Genomic DNA, 19,810 nt, shown 5'->3' with positions numbered 1-19,810 from the left:
CCAAGTCCTGCCCAGTCACTGCAGACAGTTCAGCCCCAGCAGCAGTGGCATTTTCTGCCTCTCCCTCCAATATTATTTGGGACCCAACAGCTCAAGGCTGTGGAATTTTAGCTCCAAGGGTGGAGGGCACGGAACAGCTGCACACACCTTGGCTGCCTTGGCCCAGCACACACTCACTGCACCTGCAGCCTTTGAACAACTTCTTCTAGTTGATCCCAGAGACAACAACTGCATATTGTTCATAAAACCAGTATAATTACTGTGATCAGTGGATGGATTAAAGTGTTCAAAAACTTTGTAGCAGGAGGTGAGAATCTTGTAAATACGTCCCCACCAGTGGGGAGCAGGGACTTGTTCTACCTGATGCCCAAAATCATTAATTGACCCCTATAATTACTGTTTGCATTTGGTGATCAAGTCAAGTCTTATTTCAAAGTTGTAAGGCAATAATTTGCACTTACATCCAAAGAAACCCCTGGTTTACTTACACTGAAGTGTCTTATTTTTCCAGCATGGTATCAGTTGGTGCACTGCAGAAATTCAGGAGACAAAATCCAGTTAATTTTTGCAATCCAGGATGTGAATACAGCCCTCCAGATCAGTTCATTGGTACTCATTAAGTCCTTCTGTGCCTCATTTCTTTGTATTACAATATACACACCATGGCATGTGCACTCAGCCCAGTTCATAAGTTACTGCTGTTCCCCTGTGCACAACAATTACATCTTGGGGAACCATTAGAGAGCTGCCCAAACTCCCCATCCCATTCTGGAGTGAAGGGTGGGGGGTAAATACAGTGGGCATCCCTTGTGCTCCTAAATTCAGCACTCGGGACACACCTGGCCCAGCTCTTTGCCATTGGTTACCAAACAATTCCATGTCTCCACTGTCTACAAATCCAATACCAGCTCCTGTTCCTCCCAGTCCCGTGTCCCCCCAGCCTCACTGCCAGGGGCAAGATGGGAGCACTGGAATCAGAGTGGGGAAAGGAATTCTGTTATCCTGATGATGTTGGGCTGCAGGACAGAGGCAGCAGGTACCCAACAGTTGGACCAATATTCGCCTCGGGAGGATGATGCCAAACTGTGCCATCCCCTGCCCCAGCTGATCCCTTTGCTCTTTTGGCAGCACTTCCCAGAACAGCCCAGCAGGCAGAGCCCAGGGGACGGCCCTGCTGCTGTGACACTGGGGCTGGGACTGGCACCTCTCACACAAGGGGGACAACGATGCCAGGGAGACCCCCTGGACCCAGCACCGTAAGGGAAACTACAGCACTGCATGGCAACAGTGCTCCCAGCCCCTGGAATCACATCCATCCAATCCCACTGAGGGCACCAACAGCCGCCCGCACAATGAGCCCGACAGACCCCGGCCCTGCCAGAGAGTCCCCCCGGGCACAAAGGGACACTGACCCCTGGGCAAGGGCCACTTGCTTCCCACGTCACCTTGTCCTGGGGTCCTGGTTTGGAGCTGCTTTTCCATCTCCATCCAAATCAAACCAAGGCACCCGACCCAGGCACCTTTTCCAGGGAACTGCCCGGGCCAACAGCATCGCCCAGAGGGACCACAAGGGCTGTGAGGATGGCCAGGATCCACAGGTTCTGTAAGGTATCAAGCTAGAACATGGCAATATCATTCCCTCCACTAACATTTATTCACAGGAACATATTCCCATTTTCCTTGTCTGCATTCAATCACTAATTCCGTGAGGGTGTCACTTGGGAGCCAAGTAGCCAAACCACTGCCAACTGACCCCAAATCCCTACAAACCTGACACTGCCCTAGTTCTTCCTGTTTCATTCCCACAGGTACAGTGTCTCATTCAGCACATGGACTACTTTTGCCTCCCCCGTCGTGACTCTGGCACAGGTTAAAAGCTCCTGCTTTCCAAAAGTGCTTCCCACTGACAGATTTGGCTGACCCAGCAGTGAGCCATGCATGCTCCCTCTCTGCTCCCAGCACTTGCTCTGGGGCTTTTCCCCATTTCCCCAGTGATTTGTGCTCACTGTCCAGGGGATCTACACTTGTTGCTTCAACCACAGGGCCGGGGGCAACTCCCTCCCGAGGCCTCGCTCCTGCCCCGACCCCTGCTCTGGCTCTGGCTTGGATCCACCATCTCCATTCCATGGGGCTGCCTTCCTGAGCAGGGCCTGGCCTGGGCATCCTGGAGGAGCTTTTTACCCAAGGCCCTATGGGGATTTCAGGCCCTCTTATCATTTGTTAAGTTCCCTCTAAAGCCCAAGAACATACTCAGAGCTGCTTCTCCAACAGGGTCTATCTTGGGCTGGCTTCCAGTAACTTCCTATTCCCAAATCCTAAGGGCACTTCCTTCCTACCTGTAACAGTTCATTAGGATACATGCCCAGATTAAAGACAAGTGCCACAAGCATTCAAACACACAAAATATCTTTATTGCAGTGAGAACAATAATAATAATAAACTTAGCAAAGAGAATCAAAAGTTAAAAAAGGATACAAATGAACTGCCTTATTGTGTGGCATTAAAACAAATACTAAGAACAGCATTCAATACAGTACAATATTAACTAGTAAAAAGGGAGTTAAAGGGATACCAAAAAGGATCTTAACACAATATTATGGATAACTATTAACACAATATTTGGTTAGTAAAAGGGGAAATTAAAGGGAAAATATTATGAATACTAAATAAAGGGTATTAAAGGAACACTAAAGGATATTTAAAGCCTTTTTTCCCCAATTGCTTCCTATCACTAACCTGTGCCCACCCCCCCAGCCAGGCAGGGCTGTCAGGATCTGCAGCAGCTGGTCGGTGCCCATCCCTTAGCGGGCGTCCCCGCGGAGCAACACAGGCTCGGTGGCAGGATGAGGATCGCTCAGCTCAGCAGTCCTGACAGCCCATTTGATCAGCTCCACATTACACCACGTAGGGCCAGGACGCAGTGTAAGGGGAGGCCTGAATGGCAGCCAAACCCCGCCTGATCATTGCCTGGTGGCAACAGCCTGGGCCTGCCCTACTTGTAGGGCAAGGGGCCAGCCACCCCTGCCCACATCATCTTCCTCCCATCATCATCTTTCTCACCCCTAGGGATGACCTCTCCCATGGTGTTTCAAGGGTAGATGTACCTACCTTGCAAGATGTAGCAGAACCAAGGAAGAACTCAGCTCTGATAACAGGGGATATCAGGCTGACTTGCTGAAAAGCACAATGGACCTTACAATTAGCTTGTGCCATCAAGTTACATTGTACCACACTCGAGCTGGTTTCACAACCTAATAGGATTTCTTTCTCATGCCTCTATGCTCCATTGATCATCTAATTCAAAAGTACCCCCCTTACACGACCCTACTTCTGCCAGAGGCTCCAATTGGCATCATTAGCACTGGCAGGAACCTTCAGTTCCCCCTCTGCAGCTCGTATTGGCCACAGGTCTGGAGCCTCTTGAATTGCTCCCCGAGCTGTTTCCAACCCTCCCTGCTGCTCATTTCCCACTCAAACTCACACTTCTGCCCTTAGACTTTATGGCCCAGGCCAAGGACTGGTCCCAAAGGAGGACCTTGTTGTCACCAAAAGCCAAACCAACCAATAAACTGCTGGGCTTCCACCTTGCTCTGGGGGTGACCAAGCCTGAAGTCTCCTGCCTAGTCCTGGGCAAAACTTCCGGGGGACCACAACACCTCTGAGATCCTAAAAATATCACAGGTTGGGCAGGTGCTTGAATTTTGTCTGGATTAACTCCCCCCCTTCCTTTCCATGTGCTGCACTACTCACTCTAATGGTGCTTGTACTCCCTGAACCATTCCCTCACCCATCCAACCATCCCTTGTCCCCTCTCTGACAAGGACAGTGGGTCCAGGTGTTCTGCCACGCTCCCAGGGCACAGGGTGGGACTGTGGAGCCACCCTCGAGGGGGGAAACGTGCCCTGCCTGCCCTGCCCAGGGAAAGGGAACTGCCCCCAGTGTTCCCCAGCACAAGGCACCCTTGGGAATATCCACTGCAATGGGACACTCAGGGACAGCAACAAGCACTGCACGAGGCTGCTCTGGCACAGGACCAATTTAAGCTCAGCTTTTCTCTGGACCACTTCACTTTGCTTCCCACCTCATCCTGCAGTCAGAACTTGCTGTCCTTGCAACTTTTTAGGGTGACCATAAATTACAGAGGCCTCTGCTCCAGCACCCACGAGGGCCTGAACCATCTGACAGGATCCATTTTTCCAGGGAATTCAAAGCTCCACCTGAGGACCAGGGTCTTTTCTCACCCATCCCTGTGCTGCAGCTTGGCCTCCATCTCACTCTGCTTTCAGTTCTCTCCATGGTTGAACATTGGTAGCCCTGGCCCTGGGCAGAGCTCGGCATCCTGATCCCATCCCTCCTGGCCCCGGAACCGCTGACTCAGCAATGGGGGGCCCTCCATTGCCAAGGGCACGGTCCCGTCGGGGCTCACGGGGGGAGCAGGAGGTCGAAGGCTCCATCCCTGCTGCTACAACCTTCCACCACTACAGCCAACAGAGGGGCCTCTCCAGCCCTGCCTCCCAAGGCATCCTGAACTAACCCATCCCAACTCCACAGGACAAACTGCTCCCTCTCTGCCCAGTCCAGTCTACTCTCAGCAATGCCTGAATCCATTGCAGGGACCTTGCTTTGAGCTCCCCAGGGCCGGGCACCCCGAGGATCTCCCCGAATAATCCTTTCGGTGCGCGCTGGAGTCCTCGGGGTGCCCCAACCCGGGGGGCACCAACAGCACTGTTTCTCCAGGGGGCAAAATTTGGTCCTAAAACGCAGGGGGATCTTGCCTGTGTCCCAGACTGGTCCGGGGATCTGAGGCCCTTCCCGAGAAAAATCTCGGTGCCGGCGTGAAGGGCCAGAGATCCCTTGGAGCCACGGGAGAGCAGGCACAGAGTCCCTCCTGGGGGGAAATTCTGCTGCCTCAACTCAGCTCTTCAACGAAGCCTCTAAGACTCAGCTGGTGAGTTTTAGAAGCCAGGCATTCCTTGCTTACAACACCCTGCCATGATCCCAGCCCAACGGGTGCCCTGGCAATCAGATCCCAAAGGGCACACGGAAGTGTCTCCACTGCAGCTGATGGGAGGGGTCAGCATTACAGGAGGGTTCATTTTCCTTCCCTGCATTCCTGTTCCACATTCAGGGCATTTTCAAACACTTACTACATACACACCTACCCTTAGAAGGTTTCCAAGGGGCTTCACCGAGGGCCTTCCCAGGTCTGCTCTGTCTGGAGCCCTCAAAGTCCTCAGTGCCTGCCTTAGGAACCTCAACACAACTCACCTGCTTACACAGCAACTTGCTGCTGCTTGCCTGCTGCCTCACTTTCCTTCTTCCTTCTTTCTTCACCTCCCTTGCTTGGTCCCTTTCAATCCCTTGGCTCAGCTCTCTGCAGTTTCCAGGCTACATCCCACTGCAAAAAGGATCAGCTCTTGTTACATCTCAACATGCACATATCATTCCCACTTTATACTTGACCCTAAGGATCCACTTTGTTCTGCTCACCAATCAAAAGGAGCTTTCTGAACTCAAGAATAACAGACCCCAGGTCCTTTTTCTGCAACTTCAGCTGCTATCAATGTGACCCACAAGACCTGGAAAGGCCCTTCCCACTTCACCTGCAGGGCTGGCAGTCCCACCACTGGACACGGACCCAGTGGCTGGGCAGGAATGGAGGGGCTGGGGCATCCAATCCATCGGCCCAGGCGGCACCAGGAGTTCCTGGAGTTCCTGAGGGGAGAGCCTCAAGACAACAAAGGATTAGGAAAAGGATCATTTTTAACTTTATTTTGTATATCTCCTGGAAGATGGGGAGTTGGACAAAGCCTACTGGTGCAACAAGGACACACTCAAGGCTATCTATTCAAAGGATCTATAATGGCCAGTCTTCGCAAGCGAAGATTTGGGAAAGGTCATAAACCCTTCGAGCCTGCGCAGTGGATTTTTTAGGTGAGACACAGCGTGCGCTGAACTGAGCCCACCCTTTAATCCTGAGGTTCATCTGCCGGGGCCGAGCAAAGCTTGGACAGTGGCAGTGAGGTCCCCAGGACGTAGCTGGATTGCCATACAAGGCTGACGAGCTCCAGCTGCCCGGGGGGCCGGGAATTGAACCCGGGTCGCAGCGGTGCGAGTCCTGCACTCTAACCACTAGACCACCAGAGGCCCCTTCAAAGGATCTACCAGCACTCAAAAGCTATCACTGTCCTTCTTGCAGGGGGAACTCAGCAAACTCTGTTGGCCAAGAGCCTCCTGGAGGATTTCCAGCTTTTGGGGCTCCCTTTTAACCATTTTTCCCATCACTGTAGCTGGGACTGTCACCTGCCCTACAGAGGGAACAGCCCACCCAGTTCACTTGCAGGGATGCCATTAACTCAAAGTCCCTTCTCAGGGGGGGTCACTGCACACCTTGTCCTTTGTTTGCCCTCCCCACCAAAGATGCTTCCAACAGTTCTGAGACATCTGGCAGACCCAGAGCTCTCCTCAGGGAATGCTTTAGCTGCTTAAAGGCTGCCCTTGCACCATCTAGCCAAGGCAGCAAATGCTTACAGGCTGTTGGAAAAGTTGGCAGAACAGTCTTACCACACATCCAGAGGGAGCAATCCAGAGTCCATCCTGTCCTACCATTCCCAGCAAGGCAGTTCATGGGCTGTCTGGGGCTCAGGGAGGAGTCAGGGGGCTTCTTTTCTTCCTTCCTGCTTTCCAGATTTTCTCCTGCCAAAGCAAAGGTTTCTTGGCTTTCCTTGCTCAAGTAGATGCAGCAAAGGCCATCTTTTCAATCCAACACTGGAAACTGCTTCAGGTTGTCATTGAAGGGGGTTCTCTCAGGTCCTGCACTGATCAATCATCTTGGACATTGGTTTTCTTGGCAGGTTCTTGCATTCACGTCCTACAAGCAAACCAGGATGAGCCAATTTAGCTGTTACTGCAACCAATCCAGTCTGGCATTCTGATTTTAAAGGATACTGGGTTTGCCTTACCAGGAGAGATCCCACATCAGGGGTAATACCTACAGGTTCTGCCCTCTTCCACTCTCCTGCAGTTCCATGGCCCACACCACAGGAACAACTGCAGCTGCCACTTCAGTCAGGACCTTGCTGCTGACAGGAGTTATTCCCTGCACAACAAGAGCTGCTGCTTGGACACATTTAGTTTCAGCAATTACAGTTTCAATAGCCCCAGTTTTCCATTTCATTTCTGCCTCAACTTTTCCAGTCCATCTCTTCCTAGCACAGGTTTGGGTGAGTTTGGCAAATAGACCAACCGAAGAATTCCCCCATGTTTTCCCAGTTTAACCCCTGTCACACCAATCACCTTAACACTGCCAGTCCTTAATTCTCCCTCTATTGGGTTAAGGACTGAGGAAGCTGGACCTGTGTCTGACCAGGACATGTGCAAACCAAATGCTGGGGACTGGAACACCCACCTGGCACTCCTGCAGCTCTTACCATTACATTCCAGAGAAAACAGCCAATTGGACCATCACTGCTCATTTCTTAATCCCAATCCCACACTGCTTTGGCACTTGGAGCACCACTTTTAGAACCCAATTACAGCCCATTAGAGAGCTCCATGTCTAGCAAGGACAGGGACCCCTGGGATACTCTCAGCAATGCCTGAATCCATTGCAGGGACCTTGCTTTGAGCTCCCCAGGGCCGGGCACCCCGAGGATCTCCCCGAATAATCCTTTCGGTGCGCGCTGGAGTCCTCGGGGTGCCCCAACCCGGGGGGCACCAAGAGCACTGTCCCTCCAGGGGGCACAATTTGGTCTCAAGGCTTCAATGGACAGCCCAAAAGGCATTTCAAGAGCCCTTCTCCTTGGAACCCACCAACGGGTATGGGGAGGAAGCCACAAGAAGGCCTCATTTCTAAAGGCAGGGGGATCTTGCCTGTGTCCCAGACTGGTCCGGGGATCTGAGGCCCTTCCCGAGAAAATCTCGGTGCCGGCGTGAAGGGCCAGAGATCCCTTGGAGCCACGGGAGAGCAGGCACAGAGTTCCTTCTGCAGGGCCAATTTTCCTGCCTCAACTCAGCTCTTCAAAGAAGCCTGTAAGTCTCAGTTGGAGAGGTTTAGAAGCCAGGCAATCTTTTATTCCTATGCTCTTAAATCATTCCAGACCGCCAGGTGCCATGGCAATCAGCTCCCAAAGGGCACACACAGGTATCTCCACTGCAGCTGACATGGCAGCATTACAGGAGGATTCATCTTCCTTCCCTGCATTCCTGTTCCACAGTCAGGACATTTCCCAACACTTATCACCATACACACCTACCACCCTTAGGTTTCCAAGGGGCTTCACCGAGGGCCTTCCCAGGTCTGCTCTGTCTGGAGCCCTCAAATTCCTCAGTGCCTGCCTTCGGAATTTCAAGAGAACTCACCTGTTTACAGTGTAACTTAGAGGTGCTTGTCTACTGCCTCAGTTCCCTTCTTCGTTCTTTCTTCACCTCCCTTGGTTAGTCCCTTTCAATCCCTTGGCTCAGCTCTGTGCACTTTCCAGGCTACATCCCACTGCAAAAAGGATCAGCTCTTGTTACATCTCAATACTCAGATATCATTCCCACTTTTTTCCTGACACACAGCCATTAGGCCAGTGTCTCATGATTTAAAGCAGAGTTTGACTCCTCAGTGACAACAACAGCTACAGCCCTGAATCCTAACACAGGCTGAGACACAGACACGGATGGGAACTCTGAAGGATCCACTTTGTCCTGCTCACTAATCAAAAGGAGCTTTCTGAACTCAAGAAGAAGAGACTCAACATCCTTTTTCTGCAACATCAACTGCTATAAATGTGACCCACAAGACCTGGAAAGGCCCTTCCCACTTCACCTGCAGGGCTGGCAGTGCCACCACTGGACATGGACCCAGTGGCTGGGCAGGAACGGAGGGGCTGGGGCGTCCAATCCATCCGCCCAGGCGGCACCAGGAGTTCCTGGAGTTCCTGAGGGGAGAGCCTCAAGACAACAAAGGATTAGGAAAAGGATCATTTTTCCCTTTAATATGTATATCCCCTGGAAGATGGGGAGTTGGACAAGGCCTACTGGTGCAACAAGGACACACTCAAGGCTATCTATTCAAAGGATCTACCAGCACTCAAAAGCTATCACTGTCCTTCTTGCAGGGGGAACTCAGGAAAATCTCTTTGCCAAGAGCCTCCAGGAGGATTTCCAGCTTTTGGGGCTCCCTTTTAACCATTTCTCCCATCACTGTAGTTGGGACTGTCACCTGCCCTACAAGGGGAACAGCCCACAAAGTTCACTTGCAGGGATGCCATTAACGCAAAGTCCCTTCTCAGGGGGGTCACTGCACACCTTGGCCTTTGTTTGCCCTCCCCACCAAAGATGCTTCCAACACTTCTGAGACATCTGGCAGACCCAGAGCTCTCCTCAGGGAATGCTTCAGCTGCTTAAAGGCTGCCCTTGCACCATCTAGCCAAGGCAGCAAATGCTTACAGGCTGTTCTTAAAAGCTGGTATAAAAGTCTTACCACACATCCAGAGGGAGCAATCCAGAGTCCAGCCAGTCCCACCATTCCCAGGAAGGCAGTTCATGGGCTGTCTGGGGCTCAGGGAGGAGTCAGGGGGCTTCTTTTCTTCCTTCCTGCTTTCCAGATTTTCTCCTTCAAAAGAAACAGCCACCTTTTAAACCTAAGGTTGTTATTCAAGGTGGTTCTCTCAGGTCCTGCACTCATCATTCATCTTGGCCATTGGTTTCTTGGCAGGTTCTGGCATTCACATCTACAAGCAAACCAGGATGAGCCAATTTAGCTGTTACTGCCACCAATCCAGTCAGGCATTCTGATTTTAAAGGATACTGGGTTTGCCTTACCAGGAGAGATCCCACATCAGGGGTAATACCTACAGGTTCTGCCCTCTCCCACTCTCCTGCAATTCCACTGGCCCACACCACAGGAACAACTGCAGCTGCCACTTCAGTCGGGACCTTGCTGCTGACAGGAGTTATTCCCTGCACAACAAGAGCTGCTGCTTGGACACATTTAGTTTCAGCAATTACAGTTTCAACATCCCCAATTTTCCATTTCATTTCTGCCTCAACTTTTCCACTCAATCTCTTCCTAGCAGAGGTTTGGATGAGTTTGGCAAAGAGACAAACTGAGGAATTCCCCAATGTTTTCCCAGTTTAACCCCTGTCACACCAATCACCTTAACACTGCCAGTCCTTAATTCTCCCTCTACTGGGTTAAGGACTGAGGAAGTCGGACCTGTGTCTGACCAGGACATGTGCAAACCAAATGCTGGGGACTGGAACACACACCTGGCACTCCTGGAGCTCTTACCATTACATTCCAGAGAAAATAGTCAATTGTACCATCACTGCTCATTTCTTCTGTGCCACAGCAACATCATTCCAGGCCTCTCACTGCCAACCCTATGCTTTTCCCAGCAGCTCCAGTGGCACCAGAACCTGCCCTGAAGGCACAAAGGGTCCTTTTGGGAGCACCACGACCCATCTGGACTGTAACACTGGAATTCCATCTCCTGGACAAGCTGGGAGAAGCAGGGAAGACAACCAGGACCTTACAGGTCAATTGGGGGCACCTCTTCATCCAACAGCAGCTCCAAGAAAGGTACTGAGTCAACACCTCACCAAAAACACAGGAAAACAAGTGCCAACACTTCAACAATCACTCCAGTTTTCAATTGATAAAGCAACACTGAAGAAAAGCTTTTCAGACACTTGGGAAGAGTCCATCCCACTTTAACCAGTGTGTGGGACTTGTTCCCAGCCTCCTGAGGTTCATTTCCCACCTCACTCAGGGCTGCAGTATACCTGGTTCTACACACACACACACAGGGAGCTGCTGCTCCTGCATTCCAGTCTCCTGGTTCTCCTTGCAACTCCTCCAGCTGTTTGCCCAGCTCTCCAGTGCCCATCCCTTTGCCCACTGCACTTGTTCACAGCCCCAGGGCTCCCAGGGCCACCCTGGGCTCTCCCCTGCCCTGACACTCAGGGCCCTTTCCCAGCCCCGACTCCATCCAGCACTGACCCAGCTGCTGCACCTGCAATTCTCCTGCTCCTGCCCTCCCTCTGCCTGCAAAACACCCCTGCCAGCTCCTGCACCCCACCTCTTACCTCCCAGCAAAGCAGAGCTGCATCCTCCTGGATCCTCCAGCTGGATGCTGCTGGCTCTGGGCAGCTCCCACCCTTCAGCAGGGGATGCCAAAGGCAGCTCTGGGGACTGGCCCGAGGGCAGGGACACCCACTCTGGCTCACACCAACACTCAGCCAGCTCAGGCCTGGGCTCTTCTGCCTGCAGGGCAACAAACAGCCAAGCAGGGACACTGGGACACTCCAAGGAAACAGGGACAACACACTCAGCAGCCTGGCACACCACAGCCCCCAGACCTGCCCAGGCTCCAGCTGCTGCACAGACCTGTGGCAACACAGGACCCAAACCCACCCCCAGCACAGACAACCCTGGGCAGGTCAAGCTGCTCATTCCCAAACACAACCAAACATCCAGTGCCACTGTCTGCCAGCCCCTGCTCCCAGCAATCAGTCATCTTTCCCATTTCCTTTCTTTACAGGTCCTTCCATTCACATTCTACTATCAAACCATGATCAGCAAATTCAGCTGTTACTGCAACCAATCCAGCTTGGCTTCCTAATTTTAAAGGATACTTGGTTTGCCTTACCAGGAGAGACTCTGCCTTAGGGGTAATTCTTACAGCTTCTGTCCTTGCCCATTTTCTTGGAATTCCACTGGCCCACACCACAGGAACAACTGCAGCTGCCACTTCAGTCGGGACCTTGCTGCTGACAGGAGTTATTATCCCTCTGTAAACACCAAACTGCTTCAATACAAACAATCCAGTGGACACTACAACTCCTTGGCACTTTCAGTGTAACCAGTGCAAGTCAGTTCCTAAGTTACACAAGCTTTTCTTCTCAAGTTGTAATTAATTAAGATATCAAAACAACAACAACTGTGAGATAAGAGATCCCCCCCAGTGGTTCTACTTTTAGGGAAACAAAAACCCAAACCCCCATCCCCAGTACTACAATAGCTCAGCTCCCAGAAAAGCCCAGGGGCTGTGCTGGGCTTTTGGCTGCCCTGGAGCACAGGCAGGAACACGATGTCACCACCCCACAGCCACAGCTGAGAACCCAAAGAGCAGCCACACCAGCAGCTCCTGCCAGCCCTGCTGGGCTGGGCCTTGGGGAGGAAGGGCACTGACCTTTCTTCCTGCCTAGGAGCAAAGAGCCTCCTTGCTGAGCACTTCTCCTGCCAAGGGCATCAGCTCAGATGGGAAGTTCATCAAGGGCAACTTCTTGCACTGAGCAAGATTCCTCTTCCCTGGACAATCTCTTTGCAACTGAACTCCGAAGTACACACAAGAAGTTCAGGCTACATCCCACTGCAAAAAGGATTAGCTCTTGTTACATCTCAACACTCAGAGAGCATTCCCCCTTTATTCTTGACACACAGCAATCAGGCCAGTATCTCATTATTTAAAGCAGAGTTTGACGACTCAGTGACAACAAGAGCTGTTGGAAGAGTAGGCATAACAGTCTTACCACACATCCAGAGGGAGCAACCCAGAGTCCACCCCGTCCCACCATTCCCAGCAAGGCAGTTCATGGGCTGTCTGGGGCTCAGGGAGGAGTCAGGGGGCTGCTTTTCTTCCTTCCTGCTTTCCAGATTTTCTCCTGCCAAAGCAAAGGTTTCTTGGCTTTCCTTGCTCAAGCAGAAGCAGCAAAGGCCATCTTTTCAATCCAACACTGGAAACTGCTTCAGGTTGTCACTTACAGGGGTTCTCTCAGGTCCTGCACTAATCAATCATCTTGGCCATTGGTTTCTTGGCAGGTTCTTGCATTCACATCCTACAAGCAAACCAGGATGAGCCAATTTAGCTGTTACTGCAACCAATCCAAGCTGGCATTCTGTTTTTAAAGGATGCTGGTTTGATCTTACCAGTAGAGATCCCACATTAGGGGTAACACCTACAGGTTCTGCCCTCTTCCACTCTCCTGCAGTTCCATGGCCCACACCACAGGAACAACTGCAGCTGCCACTTCAGTCAGGACCTTGCTGCTGACAGGAGTTATTTCCTGCACAAAAAGAGCTGCTGCTTGGACACATTTAGTTCCAGCAATTACAGTTTCAATTTCTCCAGTTTTCAATTTCATTTCTGCCTCAACTTTTCCACTCAATCTAGCACAGGTTTGGGTGAGTTTGGCAAAGAGACCAACTGAGGAATTCCCCAATGTTTTCCCAGTTTAACCCCTGTCACACCAATCACCTTAACACTGCCAGTCCGTCATTCTCCCTCTATTGTGTTAAGGCCTGAGGAAGTTGGACCTGTGTCTGAGCAGGGTACGTGCAAACCAAATGCTGGGGACTGGAACACACACCTGGCACTCCTGCAGCTCTTACCATTACATTCCAGAGAAAACAGCCAATTGGACCATCACTGCTCATTTCTTAATCCCAATCCCACACTGCTTTGGCACTTGGAGCACCACTTTTAGAACCCAATTACAGCCCATTAGAGAGCTCCATGTCTAGCAAGGACAGGGACCCCTGGGATACTCTCAGCAATGCCTGAATCCATTGCAGGGACCTTGCTTTGAGCTCCCCAGGGCCGGGCACCCCGAGGATCTCCCCGAATAATCCTTTCGGTGCGCGCTGGAGTCCTCGGGGTGCCCCAACCCGGGGGGCACCAACAGCACTGTCCCTCCAGGGGGCCAATTTGGTCTCAAGCTTGCCATGGACAGCCCAAAAGGCATTTCAAGAGGCCTTCTTTGGAACCCACCAACAGGTATGGTGGTGGAAGCAACAAGAAGGCCTCATTTCTAAAGGCAGGGGAATCTTGCCTGTGTCCCAGACTGGCCCAGGGATCTCAGGCCCTTCCCGAGAAAAATCTCGGTGCCGGCGTGAAGGGCCAGAGATCCCTTGGAGCCACGGGAGAGCAGGCACAGAGTCCCTCCTGGGGGGACAATTCTGCTGCCTCAACTCAGCTCTTCAAAGAAGCCTCTAAGACTCAGCCAGTAAGTTTTAGAAGCCAGGCAATCTTTTATTCCTATGCTCTTGAATCATTCCAGCCCACCAGGTGCCCTGGCAATCAGGTCCCAAAGGGCACACAGAGGTATCTCCACTGCAGCTGATATGGTAGCATTACAGGAGGGTTCATTTTCCTTCCCTGCATACCTATTCTATACTCAAGACATTTTCTAACACTTATTACCATACACACCTACCATTGTAAGGTTTCCAAGGGGCTTCACCAAGGGCCTTCCCAGGTCTGCTCTGTCTGGAGCCCTCAAAGTCCTCAGTTCCTGCCTTAGGAACCTCAACACAACTCACCTGCTTACACAGCAACTTGGTGCTGCTTGCCTGCTGCCTCACTTCCCTTCTTCCTTCTTCCTTCACCTCCCTTGCTTGGTCCCTTTCAATCCCTTGGCTCAGCTCTGTGCACTTTCCAGGCTACATCCCACTGCAAAAAGGATCAGCTCTTGTTACATCTCAACACTCAGATATCATTCCCCCTTTTTTTCCTGACACTAGGCCATTAGGCCAGTGTCTCATTATTTAAAGCAGAGTTTGACTCCTCAGTGACAACAACAGCTACAGCCCTGAATCCTAACACAGGCTGAGACACAAACATGGATGGGAACTCTGAAGGATCCACTTTGTTCTGCTCACCAATCAAAAGGAGCTTTATGAACTCAACAATAACAGACCCCAGGTCCTTTTTCTGCAACTTCAGCTGCTATCAATGTGACCCACAAGACCTGGAAAGGCCCTTCCCACTTCACCTGCAGGGCTGGCAGTGCCACCACTGGACACGGACCCAGTGGCTGGGCAGGAACGGAGGGGCTGGGGCGTCCAATCCATCGGCCCAGGCGGCACCAGGAGTTCCTGGAGTTCCTGCAGGGGAGAGCCTCAAGACAACAAAGGATTAGGAAGATCATTTTTTCCTTTAATAAGTATATCCAATGGAATATGGGGAGTTTGACAAGGCCTACTGGTGCAACAAGGACACACTCAAGGCTATCTATTCAAAGGATCTACCAGCACTCAAAAGCTATCACTGTCCTTCTTGCAGGGGGAACTCAGCAAACTCTGTTGGCCAAGAGCCTCCAGGACGATTTCCTGCTTTTGGGGCTCCCTTTTAACCATTTTCCCCATCACTGTAGCTGGGACTATCACCTGCCCTACAGGGGGAACAGCCCACACAGTTCACTTGCAGGGATGCCATTAACTCAAAGTCCCTTCTCAGGGGGGTCACTGCACACCTTGTCCTTTGTTTGCCCTCCCCACCAAAGATGCTTCCAACACTTCTGAGACATCTGGCAGACCCAGAGCTCTCCTCAGGGAATGCTTCAGCTGCTTAAAGGCTGCCCTTGCACCACCTAGTCAAGGCAGCAAATGCTTACAGGCTGTTCTTAACAGCTGGCATAACAGTCTTACCACACATCCAGAGGGAGCAATCCAGAGTCCAGCCCGTCCTACCATTCCCAGCAAGGCAGTTCATGGGCTGTCTGGGGCTCAGGGAGGAGTCAGGGGGCTGCTTTTCTTCCTTTCCAGATTTTCTCCTTCCAAAGCAAAGGTTTCTTGGCTTTCCTTGCTCAAGGAGATGCAGCAAAGGCCATCTTTGCAATCCAATACTGGAAACTCCTCAAGGTTGTCATTCAAGGTGCTTCTCTCAGGTCCTGCACTCATCAATCCCCTTTGCCGTTGGTTTTCTTGGCAGGTTCTTGCATCTATATCCTACAAGCAAACCAGGATGAGCAAATTTAGCTGTTACTGCAAACAATCCAAGCTGGAATTCTGATTTTAAAGGGTACTTGGTTTGCCTTACCAGGAGAGATCCCACATCAGGGGTAATACCTACAGGTTCTGCCCTCTTCCACTCCCCTGCAATTCCACTGGCCCACACCACAGGAACAACTGCAGCTGCCACTTCAGTCGGGACCTTGCTGCTGACAGGAGTTATTCCCTGCACAACAAGAGCTGCTGCTTTGACACATTTAGTTTCAGCAATTACAGTTTCAATAGCCCCAGTTTTCAATTTCATTCCTGCCTCAACTTTTCCAGTCCATCTCTTCCTAGCAGAGGTTTGGGTGAGTTTGGTAAAGAGACAAACTGAAGAATTCCCCAATGTTTTCCCAATTTTACCCCTGTCACACCAATCACCTTAACACTGCCAGTCCTTCATTCTCCCTCTAATGGGTTAAGGACTGAGGAAGTTGGACCTGTGTCTGACCAGGACATGTGCAAACCAAATGCTGGGGACTGGAACACCCACCTGGCACTCCTGCAGCTCTTACCATTACATTCCTGAGAAAACAGCCAATTGCACCATCGCTGCTCATTTCTTAATCCCAATCCCACACTGCTTTGGCACTTGGAGCACCACTTTTAGAACCCAATTACAGTCCATTAGAGAGCTCCATGTCTAACAGGGACAGCTACCCCTGGGATACTCTCAGGAATGCCTGAATCCATTGCAGGGACCTTGCTTTGAGCTCCCCAGGGCCGGGCACCCCAAGGATCTCCCCGAATAATCCTTTCGGTGCGCGCTGGAGTCCTCGGGGTGCCCCAACCCGGGGGGTACCAACAGCACTGTCCCTCCAGGGGGCCAATTTGGTCTCAAGGCTTCAATGGACAGCCCAAAAGGCATTTCAAGAGGCCTTCTTTGGAACCCACCAACGGGTATGGGGAGGAAGCCACAAGAAGGCCTCATTTCTAAAGGCAGGGGGATCTTGCCTGTGTCCCAGACTGGTCCGGGGATCTGAGGCCCTTCCCGAGAAAATCTCGGTGCCGGCGTGAAGGGCCAGAGATCCCTTGGAGCCACGGGAGAGCAGGCACAGAGTCCCTCCTGGGGGGCCAATTTTGCTGCCTGAAAACAGCTCTTCAAAGGAACCTCTAAGACTCAGTTGGTGAGTTTTAGAAGCCAGGCATTCCTGCACACTGTGAGATATTTTAAAAGCTTACTGAGTGAAAAAACAAAGCTTTTATCAGTGACATCTGATCTCAAACAGTCAGCTCCTTTCTCCTTTCAGTACAAAATTATTTTCAGGGAATCATTTAATAGGAAGTGCCCAGGAACCCCAGACTGTGCTTTCCAGAACAGAAAATAAACAGAGGGAAGGAGCTTTGCACAAGTGTAACATACTCCAGAACACACCTGACTTTAGTTTTACTCTGTATGTTCAAATAGAGCAGAAGACAAAAACTCCAGCAGGGGAGCTGGCACATTACCCATGGTACCCTGAAAGTCCCCATTAAGAGACCTGGAGAAAAATTGCAGTTGTGCGAGTCCCTTTTGCCTGCAGATGGCTGGGGATCCTCTCCATCCACCTCGTGCTCTCCCAACAGCAGAAAGGGGAACCTCAGGGACACGGTGGCACTCGACATCCTGCTGAGAGAACAAGGAAACCTTTAGCATAAAGGGGAGTTGGAATCTAAAACTTCCTTTCCTGGGAGCTTTGTGAAGCCTGCAACCAAGAGGGGGAAAATTTGCATCTCCTTTGGTGCAGGTGTCAACAGAGGCCAACAGAGCTTTCACCTTTTTCAGACAACTGTGCCCCTTTTGGCTCCCTGGCAGCTCCAATGGCCCCAGAACCCCCTTCCTGCACACCCACGGCTGTCACACACAGGCACCCACACACCTTTGCTCCAGCCCACACGGGGCCAACATTTCCTCACCCTGCACATCCCAAGGGGAGTAGTTTTGCTAGAGAGCACAGCAACCCCCCTGTCCTTGCAAACTGCCTCCCTGCAAAAAAAGGAATAATTTCTCCTGGACACTCCTCCCACAGTCAAGGTCTTTTAAAATGTGCTCAGGGTCCCTCCCAGCTTCTGCCTGTCCTTGCATTTAAAGGCATGGGCATGTTTCAACAGCAAACCCAGCTCCTCACTGGCAGGATAAGCCCTGCTCTCACCTGGACAGACTCCCGGGCTCGGCACAGCTGTGGCTCATGGAGCAGCTTCCCAAGGCCCTTCTCTCTCCCAGCAGGAAGCACAACTCGCCTCCACTCCCCAGCACCAGGGGAAACCACGAGCCAGGCTGCAAACTGACACAGAACGAGCAAAAAGCATTAATGCAGCACCAAGAAACCAAGTTAAAGCAGTCTTTGCCACGTAACCCTGCACGGGGAAAGGCTTTGGGATTCCGAGGCAATCCCTGAGACACCCAGAGAGCAACAGCCCCGCAGCCCTGCCACGGCTCCCCCGGGGTCACCCGGCAGGGAAGGACCTTACCCGGCCCCCGCTGCCCAGCACAAGGCGCCCCTAAACGCCCCCCGGCTCCCCCGGTCCATAACCCAGCGGCCAAGGCGCTCTCCCCTCCGCAGCCCGGGCAGCAGCGGGGCCGCGCCCTCAGCCCTCACACACAACCGACCGCACCCGCCCCGCCGGCCCTTTATACCGCGGGCCGCCAGCGCTGCCCAATCAGCGCTCGAGCGCCGCCGCCCAATCCCAGCCCGCCTGGCCCTGCGGCCCCGCCCCGCCCGCTCAGCTGAGGGAGATCGGGAACTGGGGACAGGAACCTGCTGCTGGGGGAGAGCCTGGAGATGGAATTGCACACGGGCACCTGAAGCCCAGGCGATTTGCTTGCCTTGGCAAGGCCCTGTGTTGCTCCCAGTCACAGGAAATCTCTGTTTCCCTGCCCATCCCTGGAGACAGGTGGCCCCTAAAATCCCCGGCAATCAGGAAGCACAGGCTGGAGGAGCTGGCAGGACCCAGTGGCCGTGTGTGCTGTGTGACACCGTGTCCTGCAGCCCCACGGACCTGCACAGCAGGGACAGGTCCTGGCAGCGTTTCAGTGCCGAGGCCAAAGCTGGGGCTCAGGGACAGCTGGGGCACGTGGCAGCTCTGGGAATCTCTGCCATGGATGGCTGGGCATTCCAGGACTGCCTGCTGGGCAAAGGAGCTTCTCTGCAGACTGTGGAACCAACAGGTCTCATGGACTGTAAGAAGCCAGAACTGCTGCAGGACTGTAGAGGAATCTGGGTCAGAAGAGACAGTTCAAGGTCTCTAAGTCTGACCTCCTGCTCAGGCCACAGTCACCAATGGGATCGCACCGGGCTGCTCAGGGAGGGATCCAGTCATGTTTTGAAACATTCCACGGATGGGGATACCACAACTTCCCCAGGCAACCCGTTCCATGAGCGACTGTCCTGACAAAATACCTCCCCTCCTATGCAGTTGGCAGCAACAGCTGGGCTGGCAGGAGCAGAACCTCCCTGCTGGGCCATTCCCCAGCAGCCCAAGTGCCCTGCACAGGGCTTGGTGCGGAGGCCTGGGCGGCTCGTTCCTCCAGCTGGGCATTTTAGGAGCTGCCCTTGCCCCGTCACTGCCAAGTCCCTCTGGCAGTGGTGCAGCTCCTCAGCTGGAGTGCCTCTGAGGGACCCCCGGCCACGTTTCCCAGCAGCTGAAGGAAGGGAGGGTCACCCCCCAAGCTGGGCTGCCTTTCTCTCGCTGCCTTTTCCCCACCTTTACACTGCAGTGACAAGAGCTGCACTTTCCCAGGGAACGGGGCAGTGACAGGGCAGAGCAGCAGGCAGGAACCCCCTTCTTTTCTGCAGCCCAGTGACTAACTGTGTGTGAAGGGACAGCGACTCTGGTACCAACTCCACCTCCCACTTCTTGTCACAGATCGATCTGAGGCACTTGTCAGGTCAATACCTGCTCTTTTCAGGAGCACCAGGCTTGTGGTCAGTGTCCTCATTGTAGCCCACGAATCCCACTAGGTGTTAAATCAGCCTCTCTGTCCTGATTCTTCTCATGAAGAATTAGCATTAGTGTCAAACCTTGTAAATGAGATACACAAATTATCCTGGGAGTGTCTATGTTACA

General features: G+C 52.5%; 3 long non-coding RNA genes across 6 annotated transcripts; all 3 read right to left on the bottom strand.

The window, feature by feature from the left end:
• Positions 1-505: 505 nt before the first annotated feature.
• LOC135412606 (uncharacterized) lies at positions 506-15,739 on the bottom strand. 4 transcript variants are annotated; one of them, XR_010429779.1, is made up of 8 exons: positions 15,419-15,735; positions 14,764-14,875; positions 14,312-14,441; positions 11,077-11,781; positions 6,565-6,871; positions 5,604-5,728; positions 5,265-5,398; positions 511-639 (listed from the first exon to the last, which is right to left on the bottom strand). It is a non-coding gene; the product is annotated as an uncharacterized LOC135412606 (long non-coding RNA). The 4 variants fall into 4 exon arrangements; XR_010429780.1 differs by lacking the exons at positions 511-639; positions 5,265-5,398; positions 5,604-5,728; positions 6,565-6,871 and adding an exon at positions 10,465-10,490 and having other exon boundaries at positions 15,419-15,728; XR_010429781.1 differs by lacking the exons at positions 5,265-5,398; positions 5,604-5,728; positions 6,565-6,871; positions 11,077-11,781 and having other exon boundaries at positions 506-639; positions 14,308-14,441; positions 15,419-15,739.
• LOC135412604 (uncharacterized) lies at positions 2,285-4,715 on the bottom strand. The gene is made up of 2 exons (XR_010429776.1): positions 3,324-4,715; positions 2,285-2,336 (listed from the first exon to the last, which is right to left on the bottom strand). It is a non-coding gene; the product is annotated as an uncharacterized LOC135412604 (long non-coding RNA).
• Positions 15,740-17,413: 1,674 nt separating the features above from the next.
• On the bottom strand, positions 17,414-18,366 carry LOC135412605 (uncharacterized). Its single transcript, XR_010429777.1, has 3 exons — positions 18,277-18,366; positions 17,896-18,020; positions 17,414-17,729 (listed from the first exon to the last, which is right to left on the bottom strand). It is a non-coding gene; the product is annotated as an uncharacterized LOC135412605 (long non-coding RNA).
• Positions 18,367-19,810: the final 1,444 nt, after the last annotated feature.

This window comes from Pseudopipra pipra, chromosome 4 (genome assembly GCF_036250125.1).
Source record: "Pseudopipra pipra isolate bDixPip1 chromosome 4, bDixPip1.hap1, whole genome shotgun sequence".
Taxonomy (NCBI): Eukaryota; Metazoa; Chordata; class Aves; order Passeriformes; family Pipridae; genus Pseudopipra; species Pseudopipra pipra.
The sequence above is the reverse complement of the archived record's forward strand: the minus strand, read 5'-3'. Positions and strand labels throughout refer to the sequence as shown.